At 38.0% G+C, this 8406-nt stretch overlaps 1 pseudogene; it reads right to left on the reverse strand.

The window, feature by feature from the left end:
- Positions 1-5027: 5027 nt before the first annotated feature.
- Positions 5028-5425, reverse strand: LOC116888996 (annotated as a pseudogene).
- Between the last annotated feature and the right edge of the window lie 2981 nt (positions 5426-8406).

Below are 8406 nucleotides of genomic sequence, written 5' to 3' on the forward strand. Positions count from 1 at the left end.
GGTTAGGAGTCTCATGCATTTCAACATGTTTCTTCTTTATTTGCCATGATACATAGAATAAAGTACATCACTCCTGCTATGATCAGAGAAATAGGAGAGTATGGTGATTGTGTCATTTTCAAGGCTGGCACTGTAGTCCACTAACACATTTTAAGATGGTGTTAGCCCTGACTTTACTTTGTTTGCTGATGTCTCATGTTAAGCCTAATGTCTACTTTGAGGATGAGGGTGTTCTGGATGCTGTTATAAAATAACGCTATAGAGAAACAATTAAAGGCTGCTGTGTCTTTGATCTATAGATAAGCAGGTGTAACTCCTCAGTGTCTAATAGACTTTATAGTATGTGTTACTACCTATTAGATACACTACCATCCATATATGCTTTCTCTGTTTTAAATCCCCAATGATTCCTATTGCACATATTTGCCTTGTACTACGAACTGAACTGGATTAATGAAGTATGGCTACCCAGCTGATACTCATTAAGACATTTATTGAATAATAAATAATAGGTAATTCTGTTCCCTTAATACCATGTACTCTACGGAGAATTAATTGGATGACGTGTTGTAATATATATGGGTTCTGTGCTTAGAGTCACAACTTACTAATCAACATTGTTCCTTAGCGTATAGCATTGGATTTTTTTTTTTAAATTTTATTGGTTTTTTTTTTTTGGAGAGACCATTTTGAGAATTTTGATTTTGAGTTGGATGCAGTTACCACTGCAAATACCTCATTATCAGATCGCTCATCCTTTGTAAACATTCACATGGCTATTACTATTTTGTAACCTTTTTCATCTCCTTATTTAAATATTTTGCCTATTGAAATTTTTATAGGATATAGCTTAATGGTGTATTTTCTCCTTCCTATACTTCCCTCAGACTCTACCAAACCAATTTCATTTTTTTTTTTTTTTTTTTTTTAGTTCTTTTTTAGAGGATAGATGGGGACCGAACCCAGGGCCTTGAAAGTGATAATCCTAAGCAAACAAATAGAAAACTGAGCTAAATGCTAAAACCCCAAAAATTAAAATTCTTTCATAAATGGAGTTAGAGGATTCTAGGTAGCAATACAGAGAATTTTTTGAAAACTGACCCTCAAAGCAAACAAATAGAAAAACAGAAAAAGTGACCCCTAAAACACAAAACTATTGAAAGCATGACATGGAGTTTATTTTGATTCTGTGTTGCTCAGCTCTTTTTGGACATTGACCCTGAGACAGAGCATGGCCAAAACAGTCAGTGTGACCCCTATTGAAGAAAACTGATTGTCCCGTTTCAAAGCAGGAATCAATTAGTTCAATTAGTTTCGTATTTAGGATAAGTCTTTTTGTTTACTTTCCTTTCTCTATGCTGGGATTCTGTCTCTCTTAAACCATTGCATGTCTTGTCTGAGCTTTTGAAGTCTCTGGCAGTTTATATGTGTATCAATGTTGTGACTGAAAAAAATGTTACCATAGAGTAACATCACAATCAGGTACATCATTGGGGGTCATTTAATTAGTATGTTCCTATAGTAGAAAAAAATGGTTGTAGGTTTTCCCTTAGGTTCATGACCTATTGATCTCCAGATTATTAGTAATTTTAGGAGTGTTACTAGTGATTCCAACTCATGGACTGAATTTGAACTATATTTTGGATATTGTACTTATTTACATTGCACATGTTATTTCCTTTTCCGGTTTCTTCTCCAGAAATATTCTATCACACCCCCCCTCCTCCTGCTTCTAGGAGCGTGCTCCCCCATCAGCCCAATCACTCCCTGCTCCCCACCCTGGTATTCCCCCTACACTGAGGCATCCAGGAGGCCTTCACAGGACCAAGGGACTGTCCTCCCATGGATGTCCAACAGGACTATCCTCTGCAACATAGGCGACTGGAGCCAAGCGTGGATCCAAGTGTAATCTTTTGTTCCTGGTTTCATCCTTTGGAGCTCTAATGGGTCTGATTGATTGATATTGTTGTTCCTCCTATGGGGTTGCAAACCCCTTCAACTCATTCAGTCCTTTCTCTAATTCCTCCTTTGGGGACCCCATGCTCAATCCAACAGTTGGATGCACGCAACTGACTCTGTATTTGTAAGGCTCTGGCAGAGCCTCTCAAAAGACAGCTAGCTATATCAGGCTCCTCACGGCAAGCACTTTTTGGCATCCTCAATAGAGTTTGATTCTTTTTATGGAATGCTATTCAAGGATGGTTCAATATATGGAAATCCATCAACATAATCCACTATATAAACAAATTCAAAGAAAAAAGTCAGATGAGCATCTCATTAGTATGAGCATCACAAAGTATTTGACAAAAGTCAGCACTCCTTCTTCATGGTGAAAGACTTGAAAAGATCAGGAATTCAAGGCCCATACCTAAGTGTAGTAAAAGCAAAATACAGCAAACCAGTAGTCAACATCAAACTAAATGGAGAGAATCTTGAAACAATCCCACTAACATCAGGAACTAAACAAGGTTGCTCACTCTCTCCCAACCTATTCAGTATAGTACTTAAAATCCTAGCCAGAGCTAGTAGATACAAAAGGAGGTCAAAGGGATACACATTGGAAAGGAAGAAGTCAAGATATCACTATTTGCAAAGTATATGATAGTATACTTAAGTGATCCCAAAAATTCAATGGGAGAACTATTGCACTTGATAAACAACTTCAGCTGGATATAAAATTAACTCAAACAAACCAGTAGCCTTTCTTTACTCAAAGGATCAAAAGACTGAGAAAGAAATTAGGGAAATGATACCCTTCACAATAGTCACAAAACAATTAAAATACCTTGGTGTGACTCTAACCAAGCAAGTGAAATATCTGTATGACAAGAACTTCAGGTCTCTAAAGAAAGAAATTGAAGATCTCAGAAGACAGAAAGATTTCCCATGCTCATGGATTGGCAGGATTAATATTGTAAAAATTAGACATCTTGCAGAAAGCAATCTACAGATTAAATGAAATCCGCATGAACTCAGTTATTCATAGAAATTGATAGAGCAAACCACAAATTTATTTGGAAGTACAAAAAAAAATAATAATAAGGGTAGAGAAAACTACCCTTAACTATAAAAGAACTTCTGCGAGAATCACCATCCCCAACCTCAAGCTGTATTACAGAGGAATCCTGATTTAAAAAAAAAAAAAAAAACAAAAAAAACTGCATGGTATTGGTATAGAGACAGGCAGGTAGATCAGCGGAATAGAATTGTAGACCCAGAAATGAACCCACACACCCCTGGTCACGTGATCTTTGACAAAGGAGCTAAAACCATCCAATGGAAAAAAGATAACACTTTCAACAAACAGTGCTGGTTCAACTGGAGGTCAGCATGGAGACGAATGCAAATTGACTTATTCTTATCTCCTTGTACAAAGCTCAAGTCCATGTGGATCAAAGACCTCCACATAAAACCAGATACACTGAAACTAATAGAAGAGAAAGTGGTGAAAAGCCTCAAGCACATGGACACAGGGAAATGTTTCTTAAAAGAAAACCAATACCTTATGCTCTAAGATCAAGAAAGGACAAATGGGACCTCATAAAGCTGCAAAGCTTCTGTAAGGCAAAGGACATGGTCAGTAGGAAAAAATGGCAACTAAAAGATTGGGAAAAGATCTTTACCAATCCGCCATCCATTCGAGGGCTAATATCCAATATATACAAACAACTCAAGAAATTAGACTCCAGATAACTAAATAATCCTATTAAAAATGGGGTACAGAGCTAAACAAAGAATTCTCAACTAAAGAATACCAAATGGCTAAGAAGGACCTAAAGAAATGTTCAACATCCTTAGTTATCAGGGAAATGCAAATCAAAACAACCCTGAGATTCCACCTCACACCAGTGAGAATGGCTAAGATCAAAAACTCAGGCAACAGCAGATGCTGGTGAGGATGTGGAAGAAGAATGGCACTCCTCCATTGTTGGTGGGATTGCAAACTCGTACAACCACTCTAGAAATCAGTATGGATGTTCCTCAGAAAACTGGACATAGTACTACCTGAGGACCCAGCTATACCTCTCCTGGGCATATACCCAAAAGATGCTCCAACATACAACAAAGACAAATGCTCCACCATGTTCATAGCAGACTTATTTATAATAGCCAGAAGCTGGAAAGAACCCAGATACCCTTCAACAGAGGAATGGATATAGAAAATGTAGTACACATTTACAGAATGGAGTATGACTCATCTATTAAAAACAATGACTTCATGAAATTAATAGCAAATGAATGGAAGTAAAAAATATCCCAAGTGAGGTAACCCAGTCACAAAGGAACTCATATGGTATGCACTCACTGATAAGTGGACATTAGCCCAAAAGCTCAGAATACCCAAGGTACAATTGACAGACCACATGAAGCTCAAGAAGAAGGAAGACCAAAATTTGGCTGCTTTAGTTCTTAGAATGGGGAACAAAATACTCATGGGAGGAAATAAGGAGACAACCTGTGAACTTTAACTTCTCAAAAGTGGTTGGCTACAACCGCAGCCTATATGCTGCTATTGTACAATTGTATCTTGCTGGCAGGCACTGTTCCTGAGTATATAGCTGCATAATATTGATTACATTACTCCTCCGGTATTGTGCAAAATACTGTCAACACCACCCCCCTCCCAGACACAGACATACACGCAGACACACAGACACCAACACACACACACACACACACACACACACACACACACACACACACACACACACACAGTGCTAGTCAATAATTGTGAAGCTTGTAGCTGGGCACCTAGCCAATTTGTTTATGTTTGATAATATACATAAGACACGTCTTCGGCAATAGATTTTTGCTCTCAGTTCTTGGGAGTAACCATCAACCATGTCAATAGCCCAATGTTTGTTGAGCTCTGTGGGTCCACTTTCATGAATAAAAACCAACAAAATAAAACAACCCATTTCTGGTGCATGGGATTTTACTTAGTTTCTGTAGATGCCTTAGTTGATGCATTGTCTACCACATTAAATGATGACTCCATTTTATTTTTTTAATGAGCCAAAATATATTCATTTCTTGCATTTGAAGTACTCCTTGATAACATCCTTGGCCTGAGATTCTTTGCCATAGTCCTTAACCACTACGCAACCGCAACCAACCACTTTCAGTGGTTTCCCCTCTAGATCGATTTTACAGGGGCCTACCCATTCTCCTAGTTTCTTGTTGTCATCAACCTTCATCAGGTTGATCTGGTGCTCAGCACAGAGTGCCTCCACCAGCTTGACATACATGGGCTCATCACAGTTGGATGCAAGCACACAGAGATGGGCTTGGACTTGTCTAAGGCTTTGGCAGCTTCGCGTATGCCACGTGCTAAGGCATCGTGGATGAAGGCGGTCTTCAGCACCTCTTGTACAGCAGTGTTGACGTCCATTACACCTCCAGCAGCTATGCCTTCCTCGGCCATGGCGGTGGATCGATGACTCCATTTCAATTCCTTTCAAATATGCTTATATTTTAGGAAGCCTCTATATTAATAGGCTTCCATATGACTTTTCAATGGGCCTTTAATGTTAGGTCACTTCACATGGCCCCTCCATTACAATGCCCTCCCACTTCCTTCCTCATTGAATCCTCTTAGTCTAGTTTTCTCTTCATCTCTGTATAGTACTATGTAGTTTATTACGGAAGCTCTGTAGTAGAACTTATAATCTGGGATAGTGATACCTCAACACTTCTGTTATTCACAATTGTTACAGCTATCATGGATTTCAGTGTTTCCATATAAAAGTAAATATTGTTCCTTTTTCAATTGTTGTGAAGAACTGTGTTGAAAATTTTATGGGGATTTCACTGGATATGCAGACTGCCATCAAATGGCCATTTTCCTAGTATTAATCCCATTAATCCATGAGCATAAGAGGTCTTTCCATCTTCTAAGGTCTTCATTTTCCTCAATGACTTAAAGTTCTATTATATAAGTCTTTCACTTCTTTTGTTAGAGTTAAAATTATCTGAAAATATTTTATATTATATTGATTAACTAATTTATATTTTATGCATTCACTTTATATCCCACCTATTATTCTCCTCCTAGTCACCCCCTCCAACAATCCTTCTATCCATCGCCATTTCCCCTTTTTCCTCTGAGCAGGTGGGGCCAGTCCCTGGGTATATTCCGCCCTGGAACATGAAGTCTGCTAGACACTTCTACTCACTCTGAGGCCAGACAAGGCAGCCCAACTGGAAGAACATATCCCACATATAAGCAACAGCATTTGGGATAGCCCCTGCTCCAGTTGTTTGGGACCCACATAGAGTCAAATCTGCACATCTGCTATATATGTACAGGGAGACCTAGGTCCAGTCAGTGTATATTCTTTGGTTGGTGGTTCAGTCTCTGGGAGCCTAAGGGTCCAGGTTAGTTGACTCTATTGGTCTTCCTGTGGAATTCTTATCCTCTTCGCACCTCATTTCTTCCTCTTGTTCTTCCCTAAGGGTCCCCAAGTTCCATCCACCATTTGGCTGTGGGTGGCTTCATCTGTCTGAGACAGCGGCTAGTAGGAGCCTGTCAGTGACAGCTAGACTCCTGTCTGCAAGCATAACAGAGTATTAATAGTGCGAGGGATGGATGCTTGCCCATAGGATGGGTTTGAGACCATTGTGAAAGTTATTGTTCCCTGATTTCTTTCTCAATCATTTTGTCATTTGTATGTAAGAAGGTTGTATGCATTTTTTTAATCCTACTATTTTGATAAAAGTGTTTTTCAGCTGTAGAATATTACTGGTTGTATCTCTATGGTCTTATTTTGAATAAGAACAAGAGGATCTACTCCTAGAATATTTATTATGAAAATAGGAAAATCAAATAAAATTAGAATATATAACTATTCTGGGTGATCTTAAGAATAATAAATGATAATACGCTTTTGAAATAATATGTGCCTTTTATTTTGCTAATTATTATTTTGTTCTAGTCAGTTTCTATATTACAAACATACTAAAACTTCGTAGAAATCATTTTTTAAAGGTTATTGCTTGAATTATACCTTCTATTCTCATAATCTTCCCAAGATGCTTCAAAACATAAAATCTATATCTTTTGGTCCAAGACCTCATTCCCTACATCAATGAGGTCCAAGTATAGATGAGAAGACTATAGCATAGGTAAAACTATGTTAAATCATTAATAAAGTCCCCCAGTTCTTATGAGACAGAATGGTGGTACAAGCATTAAAGAGTTTTTTATATAAATAAAGGAAACAAGAATTCAAAGATTTGCTGCTATCCTTCATTGGTGACTTCCATGCAGACATGCTGCCATTGCTGCTTAGAGGGAAATCATCAGAAGCTCTTGTCACTATCATCTGAGATCTTCCCACCATCCTCTGAGACTTACTTCATTTTGGTGAAGCACGTTTTTCTTCCTGAGAAGTGTTTTTTATCTTTTAACTCTTTGTTAGACTATTGGGAAGACTTTTGGTTTTATAAGATCTCTATCCACTTTAGTTATAGTAATAACTAAAGGTGGTCATTTTTAAAAATTAAATCCTAAAACAAACACCGTAAGATACACACACACACACACACACACACACACACACACACACACACACACTCACACACCACACTCACACACACAAGTTCAGCTTCACCTCTATTCCCCCAAATGATGCTGTGTCAACACCTCACTAAGTTTCAGAGTGCTCATGTCTGTTTAGATGAGTTTTTAAGGAAGCCCTTAAATATGGACAGTTTTACTGTTACACCAGCTTTTCATGATCAGACAATGTTTTTCTAAGATTGCCCTACATTTGATCTGTGCCTGGAGGTTGTTACTTAATTAAGCATCCTTTACCATCTGCAGAATCTGGGAATGAAAAGTACGTTAGTTTTTAACAGCAAATTGAGACCTCATCATACCTAAAATTCATTCTTTATCTCTCTCTCTCTCCTTTCTGTCATATTATTATTAAAAAACTGGAAGAAACTAGACGTTTTTATACTTATTACCTAGAAATCTCATCAATCTACCATGCCTATTGGTATGGTTTCTACTTTCTAACTTTTATTGGGAGGAGTTTCAGAGAAATAGCAGGTATTTCTAGCAAGAAGTAAAGTATTATGGCTAGTTTTTAAGTCAATGTGCTGGATAGTTTTATGTCAACTTTACAACAGCTGGGGTTATCTGTCAGGAGGGAATTTCAACTACGAAAAATTATAAGATCAAATTCTAGGCAAAGTTTTAATTGTTTCTTAATTAGAGATTAATGGGGGAGGTCATAGTCCACTGTGGATGGTATGTTCCTTGGTTGATGATTCTGGATTTTATAAGAAAGAAATGGGAGCAAGCTAGGGGAAGCAAGGCAGTAAGCACTATCTCTCAATAACCCCTACATCAGTTCTGGCTTCCTGGTTTAGGCTCTATTGGACTTCTTACCCGGACTT

Source organism: Rattus rattus, chromosome 1 (assembly GCF_011064425.1).
Source record: "Rattus rattus isolate New Zealand chromosome 1, Rrattus_CSIRO_v1, whole genome shotgun sequence".
Lineage (NCBI taxonomy): Eukaryota > Metazoa > Chordata > Mammalia > Rodentia > Muridae > Rattus > Rattus rattus.